Source organism: Anser cygnoides, chromosome 3 (genome assembly GCF_040182565.1).
Source record: "Anser cygnoides isolate HZ-2024a breed goose chromosome 3, Taihu_goose_T2T_genome, whole genome shotgun sequence".
Taxonomy (NCBI): Eukaryota; Metazoa; Chordata; class Aves; order Anseriformes; family Anatidae; genus Anser; species Anser cygnoides.
In genome coordinates, this window is record NC_089875.1 from 76,008,313 (window position 1) to 76,027,195 (window position 18,883).

The 18,883-nt window shown below is 37.0% G+C and overlaps 1 long non-coding RNA gene across 1 annotated transcript; it reads left to right on the forward strand.

Annotated features, from left to right (window-relative positions):
- Positions 1-1,022: 1,022 nt before the first annotated feature.
- On the forward strand, positions 1,023-18,544 carry LOC125184719 (uncharacterized). The gene is made up of 3 exons (XR_007169086.2): positions 1,023-1,873; positions 15,069-15,183; positions 17,972-18,544. It is a non-coding gene; the product is annotated as an uncharacterized lncRNA (long non-coding RNA).
- The last annotated feature ends 339 nt before the right edge of the window (positions 18,545-18,883 follow it).

Consider the following 18,883-nt stretch of genomic DNA (forward strand, 5'->3'; position numbering starts at 1 on the left):
CTGGTCCCTGACTCTGCTTTATTTAACAGCAAAAAGTGGGATTCCATGGAGAGAGATGGAATTGCATCATACAATGAGATAGCCTGGCCTACAGATGAGTGGATGGGTAGAGTACTCATCAAATATAATGACTAGATTTGTCCTCCATCTTTCTGATGTAAGTAATTCATTGTTTAGACAAGGAAAAAGGATGTTCTACCTGAAAAAACAGAAGGACTAATTAAAAAAGCATGTTCTACGCAGCACATTCCACTTACATATCACTAAAAATCTACTACAAAAGGTTTATTAATAATTTTCCCCATATTACTATTATTACTAATATTTATAATTTTATATATATATTACATATACACGCAGTATATTACATATTACTGGAAGTGACATGTCTGCTGTACTCTATAATTCTGTTTATCACATTGGGTAATTGATTTGGAATAGTGAAGGAGGAGCTGCAGTCATACTGAGATACATTGCTGTTGGCACACAAGCTGTCTGGTTTGAAGCTAGCTTGTATGAGTTTTGCCTTTGACTGTAATTCAGACATGTTTGGATACATAGCACCACTGATGTTTGAACTACTCAGACACTGTTGGTTTTGCAAACGATATGTTATGACATCCCCTACCCCTGTAGGTAGAGGGGAAGATGCTGTACAGCCACAATTTCTAAGCTGTATAGTCTAAGCTGGATACTTCTAAGCTGTATAAGGGGAAATATTCTCCTTCTACAGGATGTTACATCTGATGATAAAAACTAAGTTATAAAATTAGTAGCAAGGACATACTGTGTGAACTTACAGAGAATGGAAATGAACCAAGCTGGAGAGCTAGCAGCCACAGAAAAAAGAAACAAACCCAGAAGGGATTAGGTGTGTGTCTCTCTCTTGGGCCATTAAAGGCTACAGGTCTTAAACGTATACTGCATTGCATCATTCCTTTTTAGTACTTTAGTGGTCCTGCCTCCTTTTCTTGCAACATTTTTGCTGAATCCATCCTGCCACCTTCATCAATGGGTCATTTTCTTACAATGTTCAAGGTAGTGAGGAGAGTGCCACTTTCAGCTTTGGGACACAGGAGTCTTGTTTCCACTTGTTTCTCTGTAATTAAAGCTAACAATTCAATCATCTTTCACCAGAATTTTTTTACTTGGCTAGCTATTTAAAGATTTTTTCCCCCTTTCATTAACAATTTTATCTTTGATTACTATCCCTTTCCTCTGGATCAGTTTGCTTTTATGTCAGATCTTTTGTAGGCATTGTTGTAGCCTGCTGTGTGGATCACGTAAGCCTGGTAAGACGCCTTTACAGTGGCAGCCTTGATTGTGTTTGCTGAGAAATGGGGAAAACAAGAAAGCTAACAAAAACAACTCAGAAGCTTGCCTGTGAAAGAATCGGTCTCGGCTAAATCTACATTACAGAAAAAGCAGAGAATTTTGCACTTAAATGAAAGCATCTTATTGAAGTCTCTTGCTCAGAGGAAACCATCTCATGCTGTTAGCTTGATCTTAGTAGTTTTCATCTGTCTAAAGTACTGCTAGAGCAGTATGTTATACCCACTTTGCATAGAGGTAAATGACAGCACACAGCCCAAGGCGATGGGGAGTCAGGCCCTTACTCTTTACTGAAGAGCTGTATAAGCAGAGCAGTCACCAGAGCTGGGCTTAAACTCACACTGCAGCAGCCAGGCTGACAGGAGGAGGCACAGCTGCAGCATGCCTCTGGGGCTGGAGGAACCTCTGACTTTAATGGAGGGTCTGCACCTGCAGCAGCTACTGCAACACACCCAATTGGGTGGGAAGGTGACTGCTTCCAGCCAGGAGCCTACACACTAATTCTAATCAGGAACAGAGGAAGAGGAGATCAGAGACATTAGTAAGTGTAAAGTTAGTGCCTTGGCCACTTACTAGTAATACTCTCTCTTGTTCTGCCTTTGAATATTTTACAGAAAGATTGGCAAATTGTATCCTGCCTGTAGGGAAATAAGCAACCAACACAGGATAAGAAAGATTTTCTTTTAGCTGCTAGTTTGAAGCCTGCTTGGACTAGAGATGACAAAGCTGTACCAGATGATGGTCTCTCTGATGTTAACCAATGGTCCTGGAATATTTATTTGTTGGCAGGAACGTGTGTCATAAAAATTCCACTTTCGCAATGAAATTCCCTCTGTTATTAGAAATCAAGGCCGAGGGCTTGGGTAATTTTGTTGAGTTGCAGGAGTGAATGATTATATTTCTGATGGTTTTGCTGTTCCTCTTGCTTCTCCTCTCTCCATTCCTTGAGGGTTAAGATGTGGTCTGGAATAAGTCTTGGACCGGAGCCTGACTAGTACTGCTTCCATGCTATAAAAAGAGGAGTCAAGCCATGGTGGAAGAGTGGAGAAATACATCTTTTGAGTGAGAGGGTGAAGCCTTGTGCTGAGATCCGAGATCTGGAGTAGACTTGGAGTTAGGCCAAAATATGACCCAGTAATAAATGTGGAAGAGGACAGGTAATTGGTTAAGCATGAGGTTTCTTGTCAAATTGTGCTGTGGGGCAAAGATTTTTCTTTTTCCCTTCATCTGACATTCATCCTGTGAATTCTGGGAGGTCAGCTTTGGACCTGAATGAATGATATCTTTTATTTATTTGTAACTTGTGCTAGTTTTACCATCTGGCATGAATTGTACAGCACTGAACATGTTCTGTCTTATCAAATTCTATTATCACTTTGTGCTTATCGTGTAGTCTATCACTTTGCAATTGCTAGTGTAAAAATAAGTAAAGCAAAGAAATAAAACTATTAGTGGTTTGAAAACCCTTTAAAATCTTGTTGCAGCCATTCCTCCAAACACCTGAGGCCTGAATCCTTGTCTCAAATACAGATAACTTTAATTTTTTGTGTGTATAGCTTTATTGTTGTATTGCGTTATTTTACAACAAATTGAGTATCATAGGTTTTACAATGCAGTTTATCCCTTTTATTTTGCTTCCACTTATTTATTTCTAGTTCTAAAGCACTGTTTATTTCATGCCTTTTCCTTCTGTTCTTTTTCTACTGGAACTTCATAGTAGTCAAATTCTACTTTTGCTGCCCAAGTTCTTTGTTATTTTTAATGGAATATATTTCAAAATTTTAGCCTGCTTTAAGTGTCTCATTTTAAATGTAACTTTCTTTCCATTTACCTTTTATTTCAAAATCATATCTTTATTTCTTTTTCACCCTCTCAGTTGCATTTTCATTTCTGTTATACACACCCTGTTTGTAGTGCAGAACTTAAGTACTGCTGGCTTGCTGGCTTGCTCCTGTAAGCTACCCCTAGTCACAGTTGGTTGATTTATTTACTTTTGGAGTTTTCTTTTCTATTCTATTCTATTCTATTCTATTCTATTCTTTTTTCTTTTTTTTTTTTTTTTTTTTTTTCCCAGAAGCAAATCCTTCACACAGTATCAGAGAGGAGTCTGAACACCATGAAAATAATAAACAAAGGAGATTTCACTATGTCTTAAGGTGTTAAGGAAAGCTAGTTTTAAAAGGCACTCTTGCAAACTGTTGTATATAGGAAATTGAAATCTTTAAAGAATCTTAAATCTGGTAGCTTTAAATTTCAACTCTAACTTCTAGTTTCACATTGAAGCTTCTTAGTTTTCACATGTATGTTACATAATGCTTACTTACCAAACCCAATCAATAATTAAGTCTGGCTCCTCATGGGGGAAAAAAAAAAGTGCCCTTTGGCAACATGTATAAATAAGTACCTGATTTGCTCCGATGATCCAAATTCAAACAACAAACATAGACCAAGGGAACAAGCCTTGTCTTGTTGTGGAGGTTTTACTCAGCTGGGCAGCCAAGATCCACGGGCTGCAGCGTGGAGATCTGCTCCATGTGGGACCCATGGGCTGCAGGGGGACAGCCTGCTCCACCAGGGGCCTCTCCACAGGCCGCAGGGGAACTGCTGCTGTGTGCTTGGAGCACCTCCTGCCCTCTTTCTGCATTGACCTTGGGGGCTGCAGGGCTGGTTCTCACTCTTCTCTCCCAGCTGCTGTTGTGCAGCAGTTTTCTGCTTTCTGAAATCTGCTCTCACAGAGGCTCAACCAGTGTTGCTCACTTGCTTAGCTCCAGCCAGTGGCTCCTTTTGGAGCAGTCTGAAACAGGCCCTTAACTGACAAAGGGCAGCTGCTGGGCTCTTCTCACAGAGGCCACCACTGCAGCCCCCTGCTGCCAAAACCTTGCCATGTAAACAGATAAGAGGACAAACATAACAGGCAAATGTATCTCTTATTAAATAGGAAATGATTAAACGATTGTGTTGAGAGTGCTTCTGTTCAAAGTGTTCTGATGCTAACACCACACAATCCCATTCTGTCCTGGTGACTTCTGAAATAGAGTGGTCTACCAGGTCCAGATTTCAGTTACCCTGGCCAAAGCACAGAAATCTATGGAGAAATCTATGGAGTGACAACAGAGTGACTATGACCGGAATATAGCCACCAACAGATGTAAATGGAAAACTACCTGTTTATAGATTAATCCTGAAGGAAATTATAAAAATGCTGTGCTCTGTTCTGAAACAAAAATGAACGGCCCAGCACAGTAAATAAAGCTGGATAACTCAGAATCTTCGTTATTTAATCAGTGTGAATTGTTATTAGCTCCTTCTGCCTTAAAGAACTTTGAAAGAATTCTTGTGTTCTGCTCCTCTGTAGTTAAAATAGAACATCCAATGCCTAGTCAAAAATTAGGAGAGCCATTAGCAGCCCTGAAGAGATGCTGAGTCTAATGATTGTTCAGCCAAAACATTAAAAAAAGATGTCTTTATTTGCTTTGACTCACAAGACGTTTATCTAGTCTACTGCTGTAAGACAGGGAGCCTGTTCCTATTTCATAATAAGCCCTTTGTTTGCTTGAAGATTTTTCTAATTTGTATTTTTAATTAACTTTGAAACTACCTGATCAGGCTACCTTTCCAAAACTAGTCTCAAAAGGCTCTGAGTATTGCAAAAGCATATTTTACTGATATCTTCATACTCACAGAACTACAGCCAGGCTCTATTTCAGGTTTGGAACATGTGAAGCATAGAGAAAATGAAAAATGACCAGATGTGTGAATACACTTGTAATCACAATAAAGCCAAAATAAGACTGAAAGAATGTTCTGTGAGGCATTAATGCTTATGCCAGACAAAATATTCTTATAGTGAGCATTTGTACACTGTAAGAGCATATCAGTTTTATTTTCATTGCAGGACATGAAGGGTTAGTAAATAATGAGATTTGTACACAGATCCCTTGAGTACTGGGGTACCGGGTTGGACAATTGCTTTATTGATTGGCCACCATGATGGCACTAAACCTGAACCTTCTTAATGTCATCATCTCTAATCATGTCTTGATTAGACACTCTAAAACACCATAGCCACGATCAGGTAGCAGGAGAGAGCTCTGATTGAGCAAATCAGTTTTAAAAGGGTCCTTAGAGAAGAATTTCATTTTTTCCAGGCCAGAATTATCATCTCTGTGCCTTTGAATCTATACTAATAACATAATGGGTGAGAAAAAAATATTTCTAATGCTGACATAAACCTCCTGTTTCCTCCCTTTCCTCTGGGTTGGGGTTATCAAATTATGAGCCGAGTATTACACAGCTCTTTTGCGCTGAGGAGAACGTACTGAAAGCAGATAGACATTTTTAATTCTTGTGTTATCTGCTGTATGACTGTTGACATATGTAATTATTTAGCATCACATTTGAAAATGGTTTTAAAACTCTAGATAATGAGATAATTAGTGTCCTTTTGCAGAAAAGTAAATCCCTTGCCAACTTCCCATAACTGAAACTAATAATATTATGGCAACTCTGATCTTAACAGATTTTGTTTGTGGTTAGAGCTGCAAATCAATGATATCCTAGTCTGCGATGCAATTCTGGAGAGAAACAGAACAAACACCCTCTAACATTTACTTCAGCAAATTAAATTCTGTATTATGCTGTTGATGACACTCAGGAAAGCTGATAATTTTATTTTGTTTGGGCTAAATTATGCTACTATTTGGCTGTAACGCTTGAGAGAGTGCACTCAGGGAACGGAGATGAAACCATTGGGAGCTCTCACAGGCTGAGGTAGGTATCACAGATGTAGTGACACCAGCTTCATCTTGTCACTACACTGCTGAAATCTGTGGCTTTCTTTGAAAGGCTACAGTAATGCTAACACGTAAACTATCAAGACAGGTGCCCTGGACTCTCCCTGTTTAATAGGGTAAAGTGATAGGCCCTGGGCCCACTCTTCCAAGGCTATGTAATTGATTCCCCTGTGATCAAAACTCCTAGAAAAGCAGGCATCTTTAAAAAGAATTTATGTATCTATAGAGTGAATTTGTGTATCTATAGCCCAGTTCCTGATTTTTCCCTGAAAGTCCCATGATTCCTGGAGTTTTTTGCATGATACTTTGCATTATTTTCCTGCATCCTTACAGAATTGTCCATACCTCTGTGGAATCCATGATTTGTTTTTCAGAGATTTTATATATATATATATATATATATATGTATGTATTTTCTTTTTGTTTGTGTGTGTGTATTGGTTTATGTTGTTTCATTTTGTTTTCCTTCTGCACTTTGCTATTGTGAAAGGTAGTTAGGAAAGAAGACATTCAAGTAGCAACAATTCGGAGTGACAAAACTAAATAATAAGAAGAAAACAAACCATTTTTGCCTAAACCACGTAAAGCTGGTGAAGCCCAGGGCTAACAGATGATAATCAGCCCCAGAGCAATATATGAAAGGGCTTGATATCACTGGAAAGAAGGAAGAAGGTGCTACAGAGAAGACTTCATCACTTAAATCCCCAACCCTAGATACTGTACACAATCTGCTTTTTCCTTCTAGCTCCATGGAACTGCTCCACTCTCTCCTATAGATTTGCATGGGAGCAAGAAAATAAATAGAAATATATCCATGCACTTCAAAGATTTTGATGATGAAGAAATATGCAAACTTGAACTAAGCATCTGGAAAGAAACAAAATTCAGGGACTGTGTAGTCAGGATGACTCTATTACATCATCATAGTTTAATATTCACTGTGCTTTGTAGAGCAGAATGAGATGTGTGAGTGCGATTGTAACTCTGTAAGAGAGTCACCAACTGCACTGCAGAAAGCACTGAAATCTTCATGCCTTCTTTGCAACACAGGAGAACAGGGAAGGATAACAATACAGGACTATCTGTATTAACATAAATTGAAAGATTTATACTGTATTATATTAGCAATGAAATAATTATTGTGATATGAAAACTATGCCAGTTGCACATGGCTATAAATAGGCTAAGCGTGAAATTCATTTTTACTTCTGCTTTTTGAAAACTTAACAATGCACTTACCAATTTTAGATACCCACTGTTTTAGCCTGATCAAGGGTTTGTGCATGACATTTCCCTTCCTCACTCCCCTTTATTGAAGAATAGATAGATAACAAAAACAGATGAGGCTATTTATTTGAAATTAAACTCTGTGGCATTGGAATCTTAATATGTGCAGTTAGGATAACTGCATCTGTTTTCTAGAATGAAAGAGAGCAATGTACATCCCAAATTCCCCTACCTTAACTCAGGTGGTTAAGAAATAACAGAGATTACTTATGTATATGTTTGAGATTGTCACTTAATAATTAAGGCTATTTACTGCAGCTCACAGGACATGGTGTGTTTTAAAGCCACATAAATTTTATCTTTTATGACCCTTTTTTTTAAAAAAAATTTTATTTTTCAAACCACTCTGAAAGCACAATAATCTTTATAGTCTATGTATGTATAAGATGCCAAGTTTAAAACTATTTACCTCAAACCACAGTGAAAACAATTAACTTTGCAGTTAGGAGTGAGGAAAAAAAGTAATTTTTAAGGATGTAGAAAAGCAGCTGAGGGAGGAACAGCCCCTGTTCACGTTGTCTTGTGCTAGAACAGTGCAGCTGCAGGCGACATCGATAAAAGAGAAATTATTGGTTCAGTTACAGCCTCATAAAGGTTTTTTTTTCCTTATGCTATTATTGCTGTTAGTATAATCCCAAATGTATTCAAACACACTCTGGCAGGCTAGGAAAAAAAAATATTAGGGCCAAGTACCACTTTTTGAATTTCCCTGTCTATTTTAAACAGTGGACTTCCCTAAAAGATGTGGAGAATAGAGCATGCATATCTTTCTCTTTTACCCTAGAAGAATTACTAATTTAACTACAAAAGCTTCCTACTATAGGAGAATCGCTGACTTAGCTACAAAAGCCTCTTACTCTCTTCTGTAGTTCCATTATTCACTGGTCATGCCCAGTGACTTTTTGTCTCACTGCCTTTCCTAAACACTTCAGTGAAGCCCATGGAATATTTATGGCAAAACTTTCAGCAGAACCTGAACAGACATATAACGCACTCTGTGATGTATTCAGACCTATTCTATTATTTTAACATACCCCTAGAATTTTCCTGTATTATTCTTTTGTCTATGGAAATAACAATATGGAGATGACAGTCATGAGGAAACTTCAATCTGTTCTAGGAGTGATGATTAGGACAGAGTAAGGAAGGGGTGAAAAGTGATCACAAAGAATGCTTGTTGCTTAGGACTTGAATAAAGCAAAACAATGTATTGTTTGCTAAATATTGAATAGTCAAAGAGTCATTTGATAAGCACATAATAAGAATGAAATTATTGTGTGTGATAAATATGGGATTCTTTCTGTATTTTTAGTTTGTCATAGATGATACAAATTACCCATGTGATACTAACCTATCAGAAAATACGCAGTTAAATCAAAAGACATCTAAGAGGAAACAGAGGAGCATTTAAAAACTGAAACATTTGGAAAGTATATGTAAAACAATGGAAGAGCTCTTGTAGAAATGCTTTTTCTTTTACAGCTTTACAGCTGGTCTTCTATAGTCTTTCCATATCAAATACCCGTAATAACATGCAATATTAAGTTGGGCATTCTGTACTGATTAATGGGGCTAAATGTCAGAAAATAAGACTGACATCCAGAGGAATTATTTTACATGGAGATGTAGGTAACCGGTATAAACAGATCAACTGGGTACCCCTAGCCTGTGTTGGAGGCTGGCTGGGATGAGAGAACCTTACATCTATTCCAAGGAAAGATTATTGTATTCTTAAAGGAAATGTACATTTTAACACCAGGTTGTTCTGACACATTGCAGTGTGTATTATACGCTGTGGGTGAATAGATAACAATCTGTTCCAGAAAATCTGTTTTCTGGATCATTAATCAGTCAGTGTCTTCAGCTCCTGGAGAGTCCCAGCTCCGCTGCTTGTCTTGTCTTCCACATAGCTGGGAAACAGATGGAGCTCTAGTCAGGGAGTCTGAGCAGCTGAGGGTCCCACCCTTGAGATAGGTGAAGAATCTTCAACCTGTCAGTTGAAAAGAGGAAAAGTGGAGTAGAAACATAAATTAAACGCTGGTAGTGTTTAAAAAAAAAAAGTACATTGGCATGCTGTACAAGTCAGGTTTTAAGTACTTGAGATAGGAAAGCTTTGACAATTTGAGAAACTGCACTAATAAATATGCATACTGATATGTCAGGTACACCATCTCGAGTATGAGAGAACTGAGTACAAAAAAATATGCAGAAGCAATCTAGATGCTGGAAGAACAAAGTGGCCTGTAGGCCACTGTTTTATGCATAGGCCATTGTAGTTGCCAGAGAAATGAGCCTACAGACAGTATGCAGAAGACCCAGTGTCTGAAACTGTCTGGGTGAAAGGAAGCAAAAAGTTCTCTCTTTCTATTTTCTTGCATGTTGTTATATATAAAGGCTGTTCATTGGCCTCCCTGGATATACTTAAATGGCTCTGAGTGTTTTGGCAGGGAATGTACTTGCTGGTGTCTAGCACATGCTATCCATTAAGAGCTATTTTTGTTATTTGCTAAAACTACAGCCTGGAAATATGTGCTGTTGAGACATTATGCTGTTTGAAAATGCTCCAGAAACTAGTTCCATGACTGTAAATCTAGATTAGAATGTCATCATAATACTAAAGAGCTTTCTTTCAGTCCCAAATGTAAAAATTTGATGTTCAGCTCACATGAATAGGGTAACAGGCAGAGGGGGACCTGAGCCATGTGATAGCTTCCCCACAGTATGATGCTAATATTTCACCTCTGAGATTTGGTTTCTGAATTTTTGTTTCACTCAAGTTTGCATGGAAATGCTCACCTGTCCACAATATTTGAAACTGATGTTTTTCTACTGAAGGCAGAAAAAAAGACATGGATTTACCATTTTCTTTTAGTGTAAACTAAACTTAAAACAAAACCACTTGAAAAAAGTTTTTTTTTGTCATGTAATGCACATTTGCTAAATCATCTGCCTCTGAGCATCATTGTTTTTCATTTTTTTCTAGTTTTCTTATTTCTGAAAGAAGATAGAGAGAAGTAAGTAGTGAGAAACTCATTTCACTGAGCTTTCACATGCCTAAATATGTAGAATTTCAGTAGCATGCTCCTGACTTATGACTAAAGAACACAGATTCTCCTTCCTGCCCCATCACGTAATTCCCATCTAGATTTATGACCAGGATCCCAAAGAGATTCTCTAATGGATAGAATTATAAATTGTCAGAATGGGAATGAACTCTGAAAAGAACCTGGCTACTGCTGGGCCAGATGTTAACTGTTACCTTTCAGATGTGTGATATTCAAGTGAGTCCACTGTCCAGGGATGAATAGCGTAGCCCAGAGATGAATATTGTCTCCTAAACAGTTAATTGAATGAAGAAAGCACCATAATGTGCACCTGTACAAGCCTTTGCATTCTCTTGGGTGAAGAGTGGGAGTTTCTAGGGATGTATATTGGGGTGCATTCCCCTTGACAGAGGGGAAGGCCCTGAGCCCTGCCAGGAAGCTTTGCCTTGCCATTCAACAGGAACAGTGTGGTTGTGACTTGTCCTCACTTCAGCCATCTTGCAGAGCAATGCCTTAACTGCCAGACTGTGAAGAGACCTTTCCAGGGTCATGTTTTTAAATGAATTTGCTTCTTTTTACAAAAGCACTAAAGTTGCTTTGGAACAGAGGAGAAGGGTAAGGTTGTACTTGTGTCTCACGTTCAGGAGGTCAATTGTTGCAGCTTTGCTCCAGGCTAGTCTATATATTTAAAGAAGCTTTTCAAGTGGGACTTGAACCCTAAGTTATCATTCTTAACTGAATGCCTCCAACTGTGATCTGCTGAGCAGTTACATGTCCTTTACTTCGCAGATGGTTTAGCAGGAAGGAGATGTGGGAATCCCCTCTAGAAATTTAGCTATGCAGTTTCTACATGGACACACAGAGTTCTTATATCCTTAGCCCATCTGTGCTGGGTTTAAAATGAAACAACAGTCATCCCAAGCCATGAATAGTTCTTTAAGAAACCCCACAGGACTGAATTTATGAAAAACAGGTGACCAAGTCATGGTTTGCGGATCTCAGTTGTGCTTGTGTGTGTGGAAGCAGGGCTGTTCTGATGTCAGAAGCAGCAGAAGTTCAGCTTCAACCATTCACAGAACAGCGAAGGACTGGGCAATTAAACTGCTTAGACTTTATCCCTAGGCCTACAGTACAAATTTGTGCAGTGCCAGAGCAGAGGACTGGCATTTGCTCTTCCTTGCTGTTGGCAGAGTTGCTGCTACAGCTCTGGCCTGAGACATTTGTCGTTGTGCCACTGATTTCCTGGGAGCTTGGTGCAGGCCAGATACCATTCCTGCAGGTGTTTTGCATATGGCCACCCTGCTTTGGAGGACAAGGGAATTTCAAAACATGGATACTGCTCCTCTGTAACAGGTGGCCTCAGGGGCAGGATATGGTCTTGAGCACATTGTTTTCCAAGTCTGGTTTGCTATTTATTTATGTTGTTGCATGCTATGTGGCAACAAATAAATCATGGATTTTGAGAACCCAATTCTAGGGTCTCCTGTTCTATGTAAAACTTATTTTGATTTTTTCCAACTTAATTTTAAAATATAACTTTGAACAAAAGTATCCTGGTGTTTTCTATGTAAATTCAGAAGCCAGAGCAGAGAACTTGCCAACTTCCTCATGGTTAAACCTGATCAAGACTAATAATCTACGTGTTCAAAAAGCATGAGAAAAATATCAAAATTAAATCATCAAATATTAAAATATTTGTTTAAATTTCTGCCACAAAGATAGACTTAATACAATATGAACAAAACGTAGTAAGAACAAAACATGTTACTTTTACACAACAGAGGTGACTTATGGGTGGTGGTGGTGAAGGAAAATGGATTGGGAAGAAAATCATATTTGAATAGACACAGGAAGAGCTTTTTAAAGGTTGCTAGCCTCAATTTATTATGCTTCTAAGGGTGCACAAAAGAATAAATACAAATGTTAAAAACAGTGAAAAAAAAAACAAAACTGAAGTATCACTACTGACATTTTGTTTTAATTGAAACAATTTTTGAGAAAAAAAAATCACCCCTCTCCACCCAAAAGATGTTACATTTCTGATATGCCTTGGGCTGATACGGAGCATTTTACACAGTACTATTTTATCAACAATATCTAATAGACACTAATAAGACATAGCTGCTGTCATATGATATATTTCAGCCTAACTGCTTAGTAAATTCACCCCAAAAAGAAAGGTGATTTTCTGGAAACAGAAGCTATGCTAAAAATACATATCCTTTTGATCAAAATGAAAGAAAAAAAAAAGAAAATAAAAAGAAAAAAATGAGCTGGCATTTTGTATTTACTTGAAAATGTGTCAAAACACATTCTTTACTACTGAGTGTCGATACATCTCTCATGTTTAGAAGCTCAGAGATATATCTTACAATATATATTTGATAAGTACAGTCAGCAGAAGAAGCAGTAAGCCAAGGAGTTGTTTGAAATCTATACATTGTGTTTCCACTGTTCATCAAATTTCACTAGAGCAAAATATCTACATAGCATTTTTTTTAGGAAATTTCTTTGACATGTAGAAAGTTTTCAAATGTTGATATATTTTCTTTCAAGAATGCAAAGCAGAATATCAATTGTGCTGTGTCAAAAAAAATAATATTGAAATCAGTGATTGTACTGAATGGTACAATCCTTTGCCTTTTTCTTCTTCCTTTGAAAAAGCAGAGGCCAAAAGAAGTTACTACTACCCCCAAAAAAATAAAATAAAAAAAGACAGTCTTTAATGTTTTATGTTCAATAGAAGTACAGTAAACACTTTATTTAGAGGAAGCAGCTATCTAATCCCACAACTGAGTGTATAGTAAGAATCCTGCAGAGGGTGGAGATGGGTATTTAAGACAAAAATTGGAAAAACATGAATTAGAATTAATAATACAAACAAGCATCTTTCTTCAAAGTTTGATTTTTATTTTCTTTTTTTTTTCTCATAAACTGAGATTCTTTCTTTGGGTTAAGATAAATTGAGTCAACCAGGATACCAATTTCTTTCAATATATAGAGGACAAACAATACCATTTCTTGTCCATTTGGGTCTCTAGTTTGAGTCTAAACAACAGACATCAAACCAGTTGGGTTTGCTGTCTGTACAGAATCAATTGCAAGACTGAGGCCCCAGCACTCCCTTTGCCCCCATCGTGCAACAATTAATTTCCAGAGTAATCCATTCGTTGAATATGCATCAGAAGAATTGGAGAATTGTATGATCCAAGAAAAAAGAAAAAAAAAATGTTGAAGGAAGAAATGAGAGGGAAAATTAAGCTACAACCTTAATGAAAGATGGGTCTAATCTTGCTGGTAAACTTTATTTATATATTTATTCATTGTCTGAACATAAGGAGACCTTGAAGATAGGCTGGGTAAATAATTCTATTTACAAAAACTTACACACATCAGATTCTCAATTAAATTAATGAACACATTCAATTCAGTGCAAAACATAGATGTGAAAGAGGAAAAGGCTTGAATTTAGTGTTTACACAGAGGTACTATTCTCTTCATCTTCAGTCTTTCTCCCATGTACAGGGAGTACTAGATTTGCCCTTCAGCTTCTGTGTGACTGTGTAGATATTAGCAAGGAGTCACTCCATGTCAAATGTTGTTCTTTCCCTATTTTTCTTCACATGAAATGAGTTGTTCTTTAATTTGGACATGATCTCTGGCTGCACATATTTACCAGAAAGGTAAGGTTCTTTTTGTTATTTACAAGGTATTTTATCTGCTATATGAAGACCTGAGTGCCTCTACATTTTCCTGCCCGGAGGACTTTGGAGTAAGAGTTGGAGCACACTTTCATCGGAACCTGTAGTACAATTGCTCAAAGCTTAATGCTTGCTGTCACAGATGATAGCTCCCATGAGGGCCCAACAATCCCTTATAAACAACAGCCTTGTGTGCTCACAGTCAAAATGAATTTCAGCTCTCAGAAGAAATACATTTCAGGAAAGGTAAAGAACATTAATTTAAATATCAACAAATGAATTTGATAGAGAAGTGTATTCCACATCCCACTCAAAAACATCCACTAGGAACAGGCAAATATCCATATTCAAAAAAGAAAGTTAAAAAAGATGAGGCAGAGAGAGAAAGCTACAACCAAAAGACACACATGGAAAACAAACCACATCTTATGGAATATAGAATGAAAAACTATATACTAAATGAGCTGAGAATAGGAAAAGTAATGTTTGCTATCCTGCTGCTCTTTGGTTATTTTTACTGATAAAAAAGGTGTAAAACTTTTCAATAGGAATAAACCTTTTACACCGGTGTTATGTTAAGAGGATGAGACTTACTGTTGATCTGTGACTTTAGTATTTTATCAGTGGGACTTAAAAGGCCTATTAATGTGTTTCATCTCCTGTAATTCCTGATTTACAGAAGCTGGCAAAACAAGGGTGAAATTAATTATTGAATGCTTTATCATGATATAATTAAATAACTTTACTATGCCATAAATGTTTGCTTAATAGAGGATGTTCTTTATAGTTATTCTGTTTTTGAACTTGAGTTTTATGTTAGTACATGCAACATGGAGAGTATAAGGGTCTTTTCTCTAGTCTCTGTAACTTGCAGAAGGATGAGACAGAATTGTATTTTTCATATTCTGTAGGACATGAGGATCCTTTTAGTCCTTTCCACATTTCTGAAGACCGTGAAACTCCAGAAGCAGCAAGAATTTCTATCAGAGATTGTGACCACCTTTACTTTGCTGAAGGTATAAAATGGTAATGAAAATTTGTTCTTTATGTTTTGCATGACTTGTCTTTTCAGTTCCCTGTAGATTCAGGATGCACTGATAAAGGGCTTTTCTCTGTTCTGGTGAACAACTTGGGAAAATGGGGAAGAGGAGGGAGGGGGTTAAATTGATACTGGAAAATATTCTTTAGTTACTCTCCTTTTAAGATCTGTGGTATCTTCCCATGAAAACATTTGCAGTCAGGTGCAGCTAGATAAAAATCAGCCACAAAGGGAATATTTATCATTTATTTTAGCTTGGTTGAATGATGATTTCTTAGTATCACAGTTACTTTTTTTATAATGCATCTCTTCACTATGAGAAGCAGATATTCTCCCTCTGGTATAAAACTGATAGGCAATAAATCTATTTAATATCTTGTAGTTCTGTGGGCTTCTAGCTGAGAATTTCACCAATACAAATGATGCTCCAGATCATATTCTATGTTTGCTCATACTTGCTTGAACATCAAATTTCAGTGGCAACCATCTTTTATTATATACAACACTGATGAAAGCAGAAACAGAAAACGTAGTTCAGTGCAAATATAGTGGATCTTTAGTACAGCGTTATCTTCCTACTTGTCCTAGATATTTTGCCTTTCTCCTTTCACTATGAACAGCTGCTACTATCCACTAGGATAAGATATTACTTTCAAACATTATTTTAATTTTGGCTTTGTGGTGTCTACATTTGCAAAAGATACATGAATGCATTCATGTTAGTACATATCGTTTTTTCCCCTGGAATACACTATTTTCCTCTGATGTAAAAATGTTTTTCATTCTTTGCAACCATGCTAGAGATCTCTAACACAATACACCTATAAATTAAAGGGTTGTTTTGTAAAAGGCAGCTTGAAGGCAGAGGGCTGGAGGCCTCTCCAGTAAGAAAAAGAAAATATGTCTGTTCTTTTTTTTTTTTTTTTTTAAGTCACACTAGGAGGTTAGGAAGGAATTTAAATTACCAGCATTTATTTGACTACAGTTTTCTTCACATTTAGAATTAACATGAGGGGAGCAAAGAACTATTCTGTTCTTCATGTGTCTTTGACATGAAAAAAAATTGATGAGAAAACTTGTAGCTCATTATCCTTAACCCAGCAAAGCAAAACCATGTTACCAAGAGAGTGTGAAGTGGCAGATTAATATTTTGGCTGTCTGGATTCTTTTTTCACTCAGCCACTGATGTCACTTGTGACTTTGGGTAAGCCACTTAGCTTATATCTTTGGTTTAATATTTTTTCAAAGAAAAATGCTGAGTATTTGTGCTTGTTTAATCAAGTAGCCAAGTGGCATTTCTTTTGTGCCTTAACCTGATCAGAAATGTCAGTATAAACTTTCTGCCATTTAGTTTCTCTGGAAGACCTGATAAGGGAAGTTATGGCTAAGAAAGCCTTACATGAAGGACTCCTTCCCAACACAGTCAGTCAATTATATCCAAAGCCTCACCTGGGAGAGTTAGTGTTGAAGTCATGTCTTTTTGCATGACTGCTTAGTGGAAACATCAGTTGTCCATGGATGGGAAAAGTTTGTTGGCTGCATATCCCAAGGTTTCAAATATGTCCAACTTAGGGAGAAGCTGGAGGGAGGAGGTGAGGAGTGTCTAACAACGAAAGCTGGTCCACCATGCAGTAAACTCAATTGGAAGACTTCACTCCACTTGCTCATTTTAGTCACGGCCTCTAATTTGTTTTGATGTGACTAGGTTAAGCAACAAACAGTAGGCAAATGTTTTTGTCTCCGACTCCTGATATTGTGTGTGTGAATCTCTGAAGATGGGAAGGAGAGGAGGCCTGGTAGTGAGGGGCCTGGACTACACAAACAATCTCATATTGCCTAGGTTAAAGGTATGGAATATAGGGAAAATTCATGAAGGATGATTTTAGGATTCATCCAGGTCTGTGTTTATAATTGTAGAATAATTTAGGTTGAAAGGAACTTATGGACTAGTACAAACCCCACTTAAATCAAGAATCATTTAAATGTTGGTACAGGTTGCCCAGACCAGTCCAGATGAGTTTGGAGTATTTCCAAATGTCAAATGATGTCAGAGACTCTCTGACACTGACTTGTTTTGACAAACACATATCCTTTCCTACATAAAAACAACTCCAGATGAGTTTACCATTTCTTTACTTTTCTGTCTCAGAATTATGGCTAAATGAATGAATGTCATAATACGATGCTGGATGCATCAGAAGTAGTTTACTAGCTATGTATTTATGTCTTTTTTTTTTCTTTTTTTTTTCTGAGACACCAACTAAATTTTATTGTATTAATTTTATTATGACAGTGTTCAGTTTTGCACTCACTGTTTGCTTGTAGCTGAAGAAGCTTGTGCTTGTGACTTATATAAAAAAAAAACTAAAAGGAGAGAATAATTTTGTATTAGATATTAATATTTGGCAAATTATTATATTTTGAAAACTTCAATTTCCAAACCTTCATGAACTTCCTTTCTGCTTTTTATATTGTAGTATGACAATTGCATTTGACTGGCATTTTCTATATTAAAATAAAATGTCTCCATATTCTCATCGATGCTAAACTTTATCAGGTCAATTCAGCTGCTTTCAATGGGTGGCCCCTCTATGATCTGTTTCAGTGATTATTTGAAGAGCTTTTGTATATGAATCTCAGGAAATTTTGTTATGTGAAGGAAAATAAAAATTCTTAGTTCATATTCAAGTTTATTTGTTGTTTCATCTCAATTTCCTAACATTTATCCTAAAAACTATGGGATCCCTCAGATTTTTTTTTTTTTTTTTTTTTTAGGAAAAGATCACTGTGACTGGCCAGATCTTATCAGCTCTGGAAAAAAGCTCAGGTCAAGAACAGCTCTTGAGGAAAACAAAATGAAAGACCAACATTTAGAAACAATTGGAACAATTCAGCTTCCCCTACATATGCGAATTTCAGCTTTTTTTGTTGGTGGTGTTTTTTTTTGTTGTTGTTTTTAAATACATTTAGAGGCTGCAGGGAACAATTATGATCATCCTGACTGAACTCCTGCATAACCCAAACTACACAATTTCACCCAGGGACTCTTACACATAATGTAACAGCTTGTGATTGAATTACTAGAGCATGCTGAATTGCAGAAAGTTCTTACGTGGAAACAAGTTGTTCTTTAGAAGTTCACTTTCTGTTGCACTACAAGCTTCATATCTGTAGTAACATAATGGTCTTTATCAGGAGTTTGCTGTGATCTTGTTTTAAGATGATTACAACTCTAGGTGAGCTATGAGAAAGCAAATAAGCATTGATTTAAGCCCACATGGTTGAGATTTAAAAAAACTTACAAAAATGCTTCTTGGATCCTATTACTTACAGAGAGTGCTCAGAGGACACTGCAGAACTCTTTCTTTAGATGAACGATGTCTCAGGTAAGCGCCCTACAAACTATTGTCTGTAGAGAGTACAGACTTTCTCCACAGAGTACCCCATTTTATTTTCTAGCAGAGTGAAGAGTAAGAGGAATAGGTTGCGCAAAATAGATTTGCTTACTCTCTGTTTTTAATTTATTTATTTTTTCTCCTTAAGATAAGCCATTTATTGTAATTGCTTTTGTAGTAAACTACTGCCGAAATTTAAAAAAAAAAAAAAAAAGTCTATTATGTTTCATTGGTACTGCCAATTATTGCTCAACTCTTTCCACTAAAAAAGTGCAATGGTAGTGGATCTGTG